At 38.8% G+C, this 16,388-nt stretch overlaps 1 protein-coding gene across 1 annotated transcript in view; it reads left to right on the forward strand.

Moving 5' to 3' along the window:
- LOC134800770 (KH domain-containing, RNA-binding, signal transduction-associated protein 2-like) overlaps positions 1–16,388 on the forward strand; it is a 352,308-nt gene that overhangs the window by 203,649 nt on the left and 132,271 nt on the right. The gene's annotated exons all lie outside the window — the stretch shown is intronic.

Raw genomic sequence — 16,388 nt, forward strand, 5'->3', positions numbered from 1 at the left:
ATTGTTATAAATAATATTAAAAATGCTTTATGTTGTTAATGTGTTCCAAATTGTGCCGCTTTGGCATTAGCTGTAAGGTGCAATTTGTTATTTGAAATAAATAAATAAATACAATAAATGTTAATTTTACAAAATGTACCTGTCAAGTTGTATACTTTACTAAATATCTCTCTCCTCACAGGTGTTACAATAAAGGGTGTACGTACTACATAATTAATTAAACACTCATAATATAATTATATTACATACACATAATAAGTATATCATAGGATATGTATAATCACATTGGTTTGGCGTCTTCCCACCACCAGGCGATAACAAACATGTTTCAATATTATTCTTATGTTCCGAATATCGGTACAGCTGTTTAATGACAGCATTTACACAAAAATAAAACGCTAATTAAATAACTTATCATATTCGGAACTACAGATGCAACGGATAGTTGTTTGGCCGCATACAGGATACCGGATGTACGGCCTGACCATAGGCCGAATATTCGGTATTCAGCCGCCGAATATTCGGCCGGCGGAAATATTCGGGTTTTTCAGGTGCGCATTGTGGAAGATTTTGGCCTGTTTCGTAATGAACTTTCGCGCGGTATATAGGTCTATCACTAGGTACGAAATTAGTGCGCGAGCTAGTGAATGGAACGTTTAAATTGTTTTAAAATAATAATCGAGTACGATTATATTCCGATATCAAGCATAGTTATTTAGTACCCTTATTTTAGTATCCGGTATCCGTCCGGATATTAAAATAAGGGCGAGATAGGATACCGGATAGTAACCGAATATCCGGTGCATCTCTATTCGGAACCTAAAGTTTTAATCCTGCATGGTGCAAATATGTATAATTTTGAGACAATGACTTGAAAATTTGTCTTGTATAACTGACAAAGCAACCTGCCTGTGTGGTGTGGGGGAGAGAGGGAGGTATATGCTAGAAAAAGACAATACGACCTAGGGGCTGTCCATACAGGACGTCATCTATTTTACACGATTTTTGTCGCCCCCCCCCCCTAAAATCATCAAAAAATCATGCTTCGAATGACACCGTTTACTCCTGCGTCATGCTACCATCATCCGATGTCCAGACCCCCCCCCCCCCCTCCCCCCAAATTTGAAATGACTTAAATTTATGAATAGGCCCCTACGACAGTGTTGCCACTCTCAATATTATTTATTCTTAGGTTCCGAATATGGTAAGTTATTTAATTAGCGTTTTATTTTTGTGTAAAACGCTGTCATTTTAAAGCCGTACTTTTCGCCTTATTGCAAAGGAGTAAGGTGCAAAAGTGTAAACATATATTTCACGTCGACTCTTATTATACTATGTTATACTTATTATGGAACTAACTGTTATACTTATTATGGAACGTAAACTATGAATTGAAAGAGCACGAAATAGTCAATATAATACGTTTGTTGAAAAAAAAAAGTCTACAGACGCTTAGGCGCGAAGGGTTATTGTCTCATAGAAAATTTGAATTTCGCGCCTTTTTCTACTGACAAAGTTGTTGGATAGACGTTAATATCAAATTAAAGAGTGGGCCTACACACTTCGCTGTGACAGAATGTGAAAGTGTCACCAAAACTGTCAAATGACTACGATAATAAGTATTCCTTTTATAATGCCACTCCACACCATGCCATTCTGAAATTAAATAAGAACGATAGATAGTCATGCGCAATTTTTATTTTTGTAGTGGGTCATAATTGACGTATATAATTACGAATATAATTTGAACATCAACCAATAATATTGGAAATGATATCAGTTATTTTTAATCAGCTATCATTCACGCGCGCGTTCATTTTGCTCAGACTTCGCCGCACAAATATTTGGTGCGAGCGAGACGCCCGCGCACGTTCGAATTGGCCTGTTACTTGTAGCAACTTGTAGGTAAGTACATACTTACCTACATACTATCCACGCGTCCTTGGCACGAACTCCCGCCACCGCCCGCATTGAAACTGTCCCCGCGCGCCGCAAGGAAATGTAATCCTTAGCATTAGCGCAAAGAGTTCAAATTTGGTAGTTTCATTTAGAGAAATTTGTGAAAATGCACATATTTATTACATTGACCATATTTTTGTGTGATTATGTATTGAATATCACTTTGAACGTTATCAGAACAAAGTCTGCAAGAAATTATATCTATAACCATTTTTTCTAGCATGTTTAAGGCGTAAATATATATACAAGTGATACAAATAATATTGATGTCGGATTCTCGGATAAATAGCTTAATGAGGTAGTTTTATGGTAATTCAATCAAAGACCTAATTATTACTTTTTTTTTATATCAAGTTACGACGTATATCCGTGAGGCCCCGCCATTTATTGAATTAGTTATTTTCCGTGTTAATATTTTGACTGATTCCATTGTCGACTCATTATAAATATTATTTTCGTCACGTTTACGAACTAAAAATACTATTACTATTTTTAACAAACAAGAACGGCTCTTTTTTTTAACTATTTTTTTTTACCTACTTCCGGACAGAAAGTTTGTTGGATTCGAAAATAAAGTATCTTAAAATGATCTAAAGAACAGGAATAAAAAAAAAATTGCCTATTACTAATTAATGTTTAACGTAACCGTATCTTTACTGGAGTACAGTTATTGTATTTATTGCTTGTACTTTGAAAATCATAAATATTTGCTAAAGCAATATACTTATAGATTTTACGAATTCTAAAGAACTTTGTTTTAAACTCACTCACGATGATTTAATTACATAAAATAAATCATATGTTAAAAATAAATGTAAGGAATAAAATGAGTTTAAAGTATATTTTATGTTATTTTCGTTTCTGAATTCACTATATTTGTAGCCATATTCCTGGCTCCAATTTCACCACGGTGACAGGTGCGACAATTGTAAAACATCACTGTTGCTGACGTCACAGGCATCCATGGGCTACGGTTACCGCTTACCATCGGGCGGGCCGTATTCCTGTTTGCCACCATCATTGTTTTATTAAAAAAAACTTTATTATATCGGAAAAAAACAGATATTTCTCTTGCTAAGTTTATGACAATTGTCACAAGAAACACTACAATTGTCACGAAATTCCGACATATAACTCATTACCTGTCAAGAATTACCTACAATTCTTCTAAATCTTGACAATTGTCAGAAACTTCGCAAAAGAAATATCTGTTTTTTTCCGATATAATAAAGTTTTTTTAAATAATACAATGATGGTGGCAAACAGGAATACGGCCCGCCCGATGGTAAGTGGTAACCGTAGCCCATGGATGCCTGTGACGTCAGCAACAGTGATTTTACAATTTGTCGCACCTGTCACCGTGGTGAAATTGGGGCCTGGTCAGCCTTTACATACCTTTCAATTTTAATTACATCATATAAAAAAAATAAAAATTCAGCCTTTATACGTCGTCCCACTGCTGGGCACAGGCTTCCTCTATTGCGCGAGAGCGCTTGGGCTATACATAGTCCCCGGGCTAGCCCAATGCGGATTGGGGACTTCACATACAACTTTGAATTTCTTCGCAGATGTATGCAGGTTTCCTCACGATGTTTTCCTTCACCGAAAAGCTAGTGGTAAATATCAAATGATATTTCGTACATAAGTTCCGAAAAAGTCATTGGTACGAGTTAGGATTTGAAGCCACGACCTCCGGATTGAAAGTCGGACGTCATATCCACTCGGCCACCACCGCTTACCTACCTATTCAGGTCTCCATAAAGGTTCAGAAGCTAAACGGAGAAACAAAACTGTATCACTACAAAGTCTACAAACTTGTTACATCTAAACTGGCAAAAGTTTATGTTAGTAAAACAAGAACTTATCTAAAGTCAACATCACAACATTGTTACAAGACAGCACGTGCATCGTAAACACGACTACACTCACGAGCAATAAAAACAGGTTCTTCTTCAATTTAAGAGGTCTCTTGTCGGTGGAGTATTTTCCATTTCTCCCTCTCTTATGCCATATTCTTGATCTCTTGATACGACACGACACCAGCTTTTTTTGAAGTGAAAACTTCTTTGGCGGCGCTGTGCGCTTTTTGTGATGGGGAAAAAAAATGTTAATCTCGCGACAGGTAAGATTCGTAAGACGTGACGTCACGTGTGATGGACACGTAACGAACGTTACGTGATTTAAATGCCATCTAGTGAGTTTGCCTCTAACTGGTACTAATATAACTCGAGTACTAACAGTGATGTGCTTAGGGGTTTCAAGTAATGCGACGAAATAACGCTAGATGGCGTTAACCTCAATTATACATAGAGCTGCAGACATTTTGCACTAGATGGCGCTGTTATTAATATTCTGAGTTACAATGTCATTGAGTTTTCACTTCTGCCGGCACTCCCGGAGTGCAACCCGTTGTTTTTTTTTATTTGTCTGTGTAGCTACGTCTTGGTCTGCCCCTGCCTCTCTTTCCTTTTATCTTGCCTTCTATGATGGTTTTAAAGAAGTTGTCGTGCCGTAACAAATGTCCAATCATTTTTCCCCGTCTGTTGTTGATGGTGTTCAGTATCATCCTCTTCTCTTTCACTCTTCTTAATACCTCTTTATTCGTTATCAAAAGCAGGTTGCTTTGTAAATTTAGTATAATAATTTAGCCTATATACGTCCCACTGCTGGGCACAGGCCTCCTCTCAAACACGAGAGGGTTTAGGCTATAGTCTAATTTAAAAAAATTAAAAAGTGAAAAAATTACTGCCTTGGCTGAGTGAACTCTCGGCTTCTGGTTCGATACTCCAGCGCTCTGCCGACTCGATACAGAGGCCGTGAGTTCAAGTCAGGCAATATTTTTTCCACTTTTCAAATTAATTCTAAGCTTAATAGCTATGAAGTTTCTGCTGTTAAAAATTATATTAGGTTGCTTTGTATAGTATTTTCATGGAAACTAACCCATTTTCAACGAGCTTGAGTATGTGAAGTCAACAGTTTATATTCCGGCACGTGCATCATAAAAAAGGCTACACCTACGAGCTACAAAGCAAGTCTATCCGCGGAGAATTTCCATGGATAATGATCCGTTTTGAGTGCTCGTCAGTGTAGTGTACTACAGTGTTGGCAGGTTTGAAATAGATGTCATAAGTCCACAGTGTCCGTAGTTACAGTAGTATCTGGTTACCTGTGTGGCACTTTGCTACAACAGTTTAAGTAAAGAAGTAGGTTACTCACAGGTTTTAGGACTGTGAGAAAAATGGCAATAAATTTTTGGCAAAAAATATTTTTTCATAGAAGCTTTTAGGTATTGCCGTAATACTTTATGTATTATCTACACATATATGTTAAGTCATCTACGATGCGTTCAAAAAACGCACATTACGGCATTTATGACTAAGATAAAGATGAACTATTTTGTTAGAACAAATTTCTTGCCGATGAAAATGTTATTATTGTGATATCGATTCCATAATAACATAAAAAATTTAACATTTCGTTATCTTACTAAACTTAAATAGATTATCATACACTAAAGAAAAAGTGACCAAGTTCACCATTGGTTGTTCCCTAGTTGGATCATCATCATCATCTCTCCATGAAATCTCGGTATTTTTTTCTGCGTGTTTATTGCCAATTTGACGACCGGTCTGGTCTAGTGGATAGTGACCCTGTCTGCTAAGCCGATGGTCCTGGGTTCGAATCCCAGTAAGGGCATTTATTTGTGTGATGAACACTAATATTTGTTCCTGAGTCATGGTTGTTTTCTATGTATATAAGTATGTATTTATCTATACAAGTATGTATATCGTCGCCTAGTACCCATAGTACAAGCTTTGCTTAGTTTGGGGCTAGGTTTGATCTGTGTAAGATGTCCCCTAATATTTAAAAAAAAAAAAAAAAAAATCCTTCTTATAGTTACTTGTGATTTCTATGATTCTTGAAATAGACGCTAATGAGTGACAGTCAAGAACAATGAGTACCTATACCTAATAATCATACATCGGGATTTTGGGTGCGGGAATGTTTTCCACTAGTCAAATAACAGGTAAAAACTGTAAAAAACGATACTAATTTAACATTTCTAAGCACATTTGGACCTTACTACCTACGTTTAATTAATAGTTTGGTAATTATTTTACAATAAACAAAGTTATAAATACACGAAATCATTCCCGCACCGAAAACCCCGACGTATGCTAATAATAGTAATAATCCATTATCTGAACGGGGACTTTTGAAGTGAAAAATTGCACGAGAATTCTCTCATGAAAGTTTCCAGAAATTTTGGAGTTTTGGAAAATGTTTCTCAACTTGCACAATACTACACGTGTGTCTATTTTCGGTGCGTGGGCGCCTCTCCCGCTCCAACAAAAGCAACATTAATTGCTTTTCCTTGTCGTGAGAATTAATCGTGACGTGTCGCGGGTTCCGTCTCAAAAGTGTCACAGTACGCTGCAGCGACGGAATAGTTGTTTCTTAGAAATTATTTACTTTTTTTTGAAGAGCCTATACACGGTGGCCAAAAAATAAGTGCATTCCCGTTGCCAGGGAGGTTTTGGGATTATACTGAGCAACTTTTACTATGGGACCAACCCCGAAATCGCGAAAAAAAAATTACCCTCCCATAGAAAATGAACCAGCCAAAATGTATGAAAAAGACAATTTTTTTGCACTGTTTAGCGCTGGTGGCCTAGCGGTAAGAGCGTGCGACTTGCAATCCGGAGGTCGCGGGTTCAAACCCCGGCTCGTATAGTATAATGAGTTTTTCGGAACGTATATGTACGAAATATCATTTGATATTTACCAGTCGCTTTTCGGTGAAGGAAAACACCGTGAGGAAACCGGACTAATCCCAATAAGGCCTAGTTTCCCCTCTGGGATGGAAGGTCAGATGGTAGTCGCTTTCGTAAAAACTAGTGCCTACGTCAATTCTTGGGATTAGTTGTCAAGAGGACCCCAGACTCCCATGAGCCGTGGCAAAATGCCGGGATAACGCGAGAAAGATGATGACACAATTTTCTGCACACATTTTAGAACAACGATCCACTTTCAGAGCATGAGAAATGAAAAGAAACTAAATCAATCCACCTACTCATTTAAACAATTAATGAACCAATCACGGCTATCGATTTTAAAATTGGCCATCAAACATTCAGGGACGGAAATGTCACGGCTAACGGTTCTTTGAACTTTGGAAGTTACATGACTGTACGTATAACTTTTGTTCAATTAATTTTGGTTCGATGCCCGGTAAGGGCATTTATTTGTGTGATGAACACAGATATTTGCTCCTGAGTCATGGTTGTTTTCTATGTACATATATATGTAGTATGTATTTATCTATATAAATATGTTTATATCGTCGGCTAGTACCCATAGTACAAGCTATGCTTAGTTTGGGGCTAGGTCGATCTGTGTAAGATGTCCCCAATATTTATGTATTATTTATTATTTATTTACTTATTTACTTTGATAGAACGTTCTGTCCATTTAAGTTTACTTGGCTGTTTGTAATGAAACTAGTTTATGTTCGGAAGATGCTTACTCAGCTAACAAGTAACAGCGATCACACAATAATATTATGCCTAGAGCAAAAACAGTTAAGTAAGTACTTAAAATATAATTTTGAAACCACGCGGGCTAGCCAAGGTGCTGTTCGCTTGCGCTTCGCCATCGAATCCCTTTGTGTCTCTCTATCACTCTTCCATATTAGCGTGACATTTGCGTTTCGTTCGTTACGGAGCGTTAGCGATTGGCATGCTGTCTTCGGGGTCAGGCCGCGTAGCCAAGATGCCAGTCGCTTACGCTCCTTAGCGATCGAAACGCAAATGTCACTGTCGCACTTATTTGGAAGAGTGATAGAGAGACATAAAGCTTTTCGTTGTCGAAGCGATAGCGATTGTAACCTTGGCTAGGCCGGCTGAACCCCTAGTGTAAATGTCATTCAATAGCGTGACGGACGTACGCGTTTGCGTGAAGTCATTTTGTATGCGATTTTGAAAAGCGCGCCAAGCGGGCGTTATCGAAACTCAAATGAAAATAAAAATTTCGCGATTTCGGGGTCGGCCCAATAGTAAAAGTTGTTCAGTATGACCTACATATTCACCCCTCAGAGTATGGTAAGTGATAACAAACACACCCTGTATAAATTGCCAATTTATTGACGCTGGAAAACTCGAGAAATTTATTATACGATTCGGAGAATTTCGAGCTCTACGTGTTGACGTAAACACAAAATGGCTGTTTATTTGTAGAACAATAAAACGTGATCGTTAACGTTCACATTATTGCTAGTTGCAACAATACTACAGAAATGTACCAAGAGGCTAATACAAACTTACATTGTGACGTCAAAATGATATCTGTCTGTTTCATCGTAGCTCTCAAACGGATGGACCGACATCGAAGCGTTTTTTTTTAGGTGAAAGCGTTTCCTTGCGGTGGTTCTTAGCTATGTTTGATAAAAACCAATCGATCGATCGGATCGAGAGTATCCGCTCTTTTCCAAAATGATGTAAGGCATTTTTTGCGTAGGGGATTTTTGCAAATTTAAATTTAATACATAACTATGTACCTACCTATTTTAGTGTTTCTTATATTGTGAATGACTTTATGAAGAATAATTTGTATGTATGTGGGATCGCTTTAGCTGACCTAGCCCTGGATATTCTGTTAAATTAACAACTAAACTTTTAGTAAACAGTTCAGTAAATTTTTATTGTTATTAACATTTACGCAATTTGATTCTAATCAGAAAGGAAGTTAGAAGTGGGTAGTAAAATTTTAGGATGCTGTTTACCTCCCTTACCTAGACAAACAAAAATTCATCATCATCATCATCTCAGCCATAAGACGTCCACTGCTGAACATAGGCCTCCCCCTTGGACCTCCATACGTACCGGTTGGTTGGTTGGATACGTATGGGCAGGCCACATTGCACGCAGAGAAGATGGCCGATGGGGTCGAAAAGTGCTCGAGTGGAGACCACGGACTAGCAAGCGCAGCGTAGGACGTCCACCCACAAGATGGACAGACGACCTTGATAGGTCGCCGGAAGACGCTGGATGGGGGTCGCTTCCAACCGGTAACTAAAATTACTAGGTATAGATTCTAAAGAAGTCTGAGGTCAAAAATGATCCCACGAGTGTTCTGCCGCGAGCGACTCAACTGTACTGCGCGCATGTTTACAAATTAAGTCCAGTCGCCATCAGATATATCGGAGCGGCCAAGGTGCTCACAAATATCGGAACACGCCTCTATTGTCAGGGCGTTAGAGCGCGTGTTCAGATATTGTGAACACCTTGGCCGCTCCGATATATCTGATGGCGACTGTCCAATGATTTATATAAGTAATATCATTGATTAAGTCGCGTGATTTTCTATGTGTATTGATACACGTCAAGTGTTTGACATCACTACACCTCATAAAACAAAGTCCCCCGTAGCCTGCTTAACCTGTTCTAGGTGATTTAATAAAACGCGCCGGGAATAGATCTTCGTACAACATTGCCGGCCTAGCACAGCTACCGACTCCAATAGAATGCGAAATGCATGTGGACTCGGAGTCTACCAATTCCACGTGATTGTAGGTTTAGTACTTACAAAAGCTTCGGCCGTAGAGGCCGCTTCTGGTTCAGGAACAGACATGATTTTTACCTTCAGTGTATTAATGCTCTTTCGGAAGATGTCGCTAGGCGCCTCTCTAAGGCGCATACGAGGGATGTCCTCGCGCTTTTTAAGAATAAAACTAAATTTTACCATCCCCCACACTGTTAATTGACAGTTCGTAAACCTTATTACAGAAGGACATAAGATCCACCGATGGACAGGAGTGAAGCTGTTTGTACCCGTCAAATCGGGGTATGCTCATAACTCACTTCAACTCTTTTGTGGTGCGCGTGCCGCGACCGCTGCAGGGGACCATCGAGTGCGCCGACTTCTGGCCGAAGGGTGTCATGTTACGGAGGTTACAGGGCAAACTGCCGAATCCGACACAAGAGCAGCCGATGCAATGGAGCCACGCCGTTTTGTCGCCTAAATAGTGTTTAGTTTTAAGTTTATAAAATATGTATGTTAGTCTGTAAGGTATTTGTAATATGGGCCTATTGGGCCTTGTTGCCTGATTTAAATTTCTAAATAAATAAATAAGCACTGCACTTACACACTGGTGAGATGCCTGACCACTCGAGGTCGTATCAAAATAAGTTGAAACTATATCAATTGTCAAAACAGAATAGGTCTTAGATTCATAATCCAGTCGAGCGAGTTCCAAGGCAAACCAAATCAATCAATGGTCAATGAGACCCCGACCTCTGGCTATCTGATACTACCCTCTACGGATCACGGATAACAGAAAACGTAGCCGTATATGTTACCTTGGAATGTGATATGGTAGCCAGATAATGTCCTGGTTCCACACCGGAGCCACAGTGTAAAAAGTAACTGTGGCCCGACGCCTTTGATGTGTGCGTAAATGTTGACACCGTACAAGAACACAGTAGGGTTGTCACAGACTTTTACACAACTGCCCACAAACTGCACATTTCAAATAAGACACGCTCGCCCTGTACCGAGCTACTAACAATGGCGATGTATGCAGCTCGGGTGCCCGCGACCCACCCTTCGCCCCTAGCACCTCGCACGATTGCCCTGTCTAGACTGCTTCGTTAGTCTTGTCCAATAATGGTCTGTGGCCGAGAGCGTCGCGGTACAAACACGAGAGCAAAGTTGAGAATGTCAGAGGGGCATACATGTGTACACAGAAGTATACGCACAAGAGGGTAAATGTCACTGCATTGCACCAAAAAAGCTGCAAAACATTTTGTTCTGTTTGCCACGAGTAGGTATTATATAATATATTAAACGGCGAGTTTTAATTTGGAATTCTTTCATCCAATACCCATAACTAATAAATATTAAATTATTAATTATTATTAATGGTCGGCCATATTTATACCTTGACCACTCCCCCTACCGTGCAAGTGTGAGTGAGATGGAAAAATTCGTAATAACGGCGATGACGCAACATTCAATTGTTCGTTAAGAATCATGCCCCTATTGTTGTACCTAATTATTTCCAGTTGTTCCAGAACACCCAAACGCAATCCCTTTTCGCAAACATGTAAAATATCAAAAGAATGATTCTCAGATAAAGTGTGACCTGTATCTAATAAGTGCTTTGCAAAATTGGACTTCTCTGGATGGTTATGTCTATATGACGCAACATGCTCTTTATACCTAGTAGTGAAACTACGGCCCGTTTGCCCCACATACACTTTATTGCAATCGTCACAGGTAAGCTTATAAACTCCAGACTTTTTCCCATTCTCGATCTTATCTTTGCCATTGCAAAGCTTCGAGTGCAAACGGGCCGTAGTTTCACTACTAGGTATAAAGAGCATGTTGCGTCATATAGACATAACCATCCAGAGAAGTCCAATTTTGCAAAGCACTTATTAGATACAGGTCACACTTTATCTGAGAATCATTCTTTTGATATTTTACATGTTTGCGAAAAGGGATTGCGTTTGGGTGTTCTGGAACAACTGGAAATAATTAGGTACAACAATAGGGGCATGATACTTAACGAACAATTGAATGTTGCGTCATCGCCGTTATTACGAATTTTTCCATCTCACTCACACTTGCACGGTAGGGGGAGTGGTCAAGGTATAAATATGGCCGACCATTCTAGACAGGTCATTCCGTTGCCGGGCGTCAGACCGTCAACAACTCCTGAGGATGCCTCGTAGAGAGGCGAAACACGTGTCGAGGTTTATTCTTTTGGTGGTGGTTTGTTATATTTATTTTTGCGGTGGGAGGGTGGGAATATTAATTGCATGTAAAAATACGCAAGTAAGTATAACGGGTTAGCACTGATTGACTAGCACGTTATCTTTTCGCGGATTAGCAAAGTAATATTTTGGTTTTAATTAGTATGGATTTCCGCAAAGTAACGCCTGATTCTATTCACTATGTCAAAATATCCATTTTATGCCAAAATTGCCTTACATCATTTTGAAAAAGAGCTGATACTCTTCAAACTGCTGGATCGATTTTTATGAAACATAGCTAAGAACCACCGCAAAAAAATCTCTTTCACGTAAAAAACCGCATCGAAATCGATCCATCCTTTTGAGAGCTACGATGCCACAGACAGACATTGCGTCAAACATAATTATATAACACCGTTAGTGGAAAAACGGTTTGCAAGGTATGAAAATAAATTTAGTTACCATACGAACATGTCAAGTTAAATAAATGCTTGTAAAAACACTCTGCCCTATTCGAACTATAAGATACGTCAATATCAAATTTGTGTCAGTGTCAAAAGTGAAGTTTTTGTTTGAAGAAACGTCACATTTGACACTGACATATCTAATCCATATCGTTTCTAGATCTATTAAGAGCCAACGGGAGTGGTCATTTCTCCATACAAACGTACTCCTCGTTTTCCTCCGTGGTTTTTGAAGCTAGAGCAATGATTTTTTCAACACAGATTAATATTGTCAATATCTGTGTCGGACCGTTTTGCTTTTTTGATAATTTTGTTTTTTAAGGCGCTAGAGCCCTTCAAAAATGGCCAAAATGGCCTAATTGACTATGCCGCAATGAGAGGCGTGGCATTCAAAACTGATATCAATTATCCAAAAAAGCAAAACGGTCCGACACAGATAATTTCATAATCATTTAGATTTCCAAATTTGGTTACGATTGGTTAAGTTTTGGAGGAGGGAACAGAGGAGTACGAAACCTCGATTTTTGAGATTTTTACGCAGGATTTTTCGCCTTGTCCTTGTCGCACTACTTTTAGGTGCCGCTTCCGTTAGCGTGACGGGTATATTTACCTAAAACATTTAAAACTTTTCGTCTTAACTTATAGTTCGAATTGGGCCGACTGTCTCGGGTGAGACCCTAATTTCTAATAATAGTAATAATTGCTTCGGTCTAATAACCAAATGCTGACATCAAAAGAAATCAATTGACAGAACAGTCTATATACCTAGTCATAGTCATAGTCATAGTCATTTATTTGATAAAACCGGTTTACATGTCAAAGATGATAATTATAATGATTCCCAACAGATTACAGTATTGTAAAATGATTGAGTTAAAATTAGATCACAATATGATAAAAATAAAATATTAGTAAAAATGTGCAATTATACAACCATAATTAGTCACTTCACGAATTCATCCGAATAAATTATAACACATACCTAATAATAGTACCTAATATTGAAGTCAGTACCGAAATAATAAATAAATAATTACACTTAAGGATGTTGGTATATGGACTAACTGTCTTTATACATTAAAAATTCATCGTAGTTATAGAACGAGCGCTCAATAAGCCAGTGTTTTAGACGGCACTTAAACCTATGCAGACTTGTGGCCTCAGTTACAATGCTTGGTAACTTGTTGTAGACCGTGGGGCCCATAACGTGAGTTAACTTGGACGACTTCACAAGTTTGCGGCTAATACCTACAAGCTTGTTAGCGTTTCGCGTATTGTACTCGTGAACCATTGCGTTCGTTTTGTAGGACGCAAGGTGTTCCGTTTCCTAGCTAATGGGGTTGGCCGGTGGAAGTTTTTAGCAGATGGCGCCATCATAGCTTGCCCCGTCAATCCCTAGAATTGTGTCAAATTTTTGTTTTTTTAATACCCTGGATGCCAGCTCTTTAAGCCAAACCTCATAGAAAAAGGGGCAAGCTATGATGGCGCCATCTAGGCAAACCTTTGACAGTTGCCAACCCCATTTCCGGTTTGGGCAAACCGAGCAATAAATAATTAGGCTGTGTTTGAGCGACCCTCGCCCAATAAAGCCGTTTCCGGTCCTTCGGGTGTGTTGACGGAGGCTCGAGCTGATATAAATGGTAATCCGGAGCAACATTCGAAGTCTACCTACATTTTATCTATATTTTAGAGCTTTTTCCAAAAAAAAAAACTTATAATGTGATTCTTAGAAATCAGGAATTTCTTGGGCTCATTACCTATACACAGATTCGTCAGCATTTTCGATCCCGCTATTTAAAAAAAGATGTCCAAAAATGTCCGTTTCATTACGTCAGGTCAGGTTTTAGTGTGATTTTTTTTTTTACTTGTACTACTACCTACTTGTTTCTTTACAGTCACTTTACAGTACATATGGTGTTACTTTCCCGCACTAGTGCGGGAATAAGCACTTTCCGTGCCTATGTCGAAAATTTAAAGGGCCATATGTACTGTAAAACGTTATACGATACACGTGCGAATAAGTAATTCGCTACTCGTATCGGTTTAAAACACTCCCTTTGGTAGTGTTTTAATTGATCGCCACTCGTTTCGAATTTCCTCTTTTCCGCACTTGTATCGTAAACAACTATTTTATGCCTGTGCTCTTCTGTAAGAAAGAGGAATTTTCTCACTGCTCCAGTTTCGTGCGAGAAGACAGAATTATTACGTTTATTGTATATAACACTACATTTTTACGAGTTTTGCACGACATTTTATTGCCATCACACGTGTCAGGAAATTAAGTCAAAACACCCCTCTCGATGCAATATGTATACATTTATGAATTTAAATAACAACACCTGATTTCTCGTTTTACGACCCAAAACAACTGTTTACCATAAATCAAGTAAAAACAAATCAACTTTGAATCTTACTACGTTGACTTAAGACTCAAAATTCACCTTTGAATCTTATCCCATTGACTGATATCTAAAACAATTCCTCGTAATGCGAGTACGTGTACAGTCGCTATCAGATATATCTGAGCGGCCTAAGTGATCACAAATACCTGAACACGCCTCTATTGTCAAGGCGCTAGAGTGCGTGTTCAGATATTTTGAGCGCCTCGGCCGCTCCGATATATCTGATGGCGACTATAATACAAATATGCTATGACGTTTTTCTACAAATATTTATTCAAATTTGATTCTTATTCCATTGTTTTTAAGATCCAAATTAATTTTTCAAGACACAAATATGTCCGCAAAAATTCATTGAATTTTGAATCGTAATCCATTGACTTAAGAGCCAAAACGTGAGTTATAAACGTGTTTAAGTACGCATGAGAAGTAGGACATGTCATCTGAATCGCATTAGGTCGCGCCACATGAAGGGTGATGACGCGATTTGGTTATAGGGTTGACTTCCCTTATACGTACTTAGATGAAGGAACATTGTGACGGGTGACGGGTTAAGAAATGTAGAATATTTTAGTCGATTTAATAAGGTAGATTTTTAAGCGTTGGTGGCCGAGTGAATTACGTCCGACTTTCAATCCGCATGTCGCGGGTTCAAATCCTGACGCGTACCAATAAGTTTTTCGGATCTAACTCTATCAATCAGATGATAGAGTCGAAAAGTGGTAGACCACTTTCTTGGCTGATTGTACGAAATATCATTTGATATTTACCACTAGCTTTTCGGTGAAGGAAAATATCGTGAGGAAACCTGCATACATCTGCCAAGGAAATTCAAAGGTGTATGTGAAATCCTCAATCCGCATTGGGCAAGCGTGCGGACTATAGCCCAAGCCCTCTCGCGCGTGAGAGGAGGCCTGTGCCCAACAGTGGGACGTATATAGGCTGAATTATTCTTTCTTTATTTTAGATCTTTTTACCCGGAAAGGTGGGCCAAAATGGTTACTGAGTGGGACCCACGGAATACCATAGACGGTGCAGGCCGGGGTGCAGGCAGACAAAAGGAGATGGCGGGATGACTTGGACGCATTCTACCCGAAATGGTGGGAAAATGCTAAAGAGAAGGTCGAGTGGAAAAAACCGAGGCCTTTGACCAGCAGTGGGAGACTAAGGAAGGCTAATAAAATAAATAAGTTTTTGGAAAAAATTTCATTTTTGGTACAAGCTTTTATCGCTGACTGTACTTTTCTTACGACAGACAACTAATACTCATCGAGACAATTCTAAAAACCCCTAACACAATTAGGTTGCGTTGTTTCATCACGGAGTTCCTATGGCCTCCTCCTGTCTCCATCATCAGATCAGCTCGATGGTACCATAATATTGCATTGTCATCCGATTTATACATGCATGCAAAATTTCAGCTCAATCGGAAACCGGGAAGTGGATCAAATTTAACTTGCAAGATTTGATTACAGACCGACAGACAGACAACGGTCAAGTGAAACTAAATAAAAGCTTGTAAAAACATTTATTGCACAAAAGAAAAAGCCTAGTACAAAAGTCAGACTTAATGTGATAAGACATTGTCTACTAGTCAACGTAGCTTTATAAATAGGTGACGCTGTACAAATCAGCCTCGTTATAAAGTTATCTTATTAAGTTTTGTGTAAGGAATATTTTAAAGTCGTGTAAAGTAAGTGCAAAATATTTTAAATAGTGAATTATTTTATTTGCGTATTTATTTTTGCGGTGGGAGGGTGGGAATATTAATTGCATGTAAAAATACGCAAGTAAGTATAACGGGTTAGCAC

The sequence above is a fragment of the Cydia splendana genome, chromosome 20 (genome assembly GCF_910591565.1).
Source record: "Cydia splendana chromosome 20, ilCydSple1.2, whole genome shotgun sequence".
Classification (NCBI taxonomy): domain Eukaryota; kingdom Metazoa; phylum Arthropoda; class Insecta; order Lepidoptera; family Tortricidae; genus Cydia; species Cydia splendana.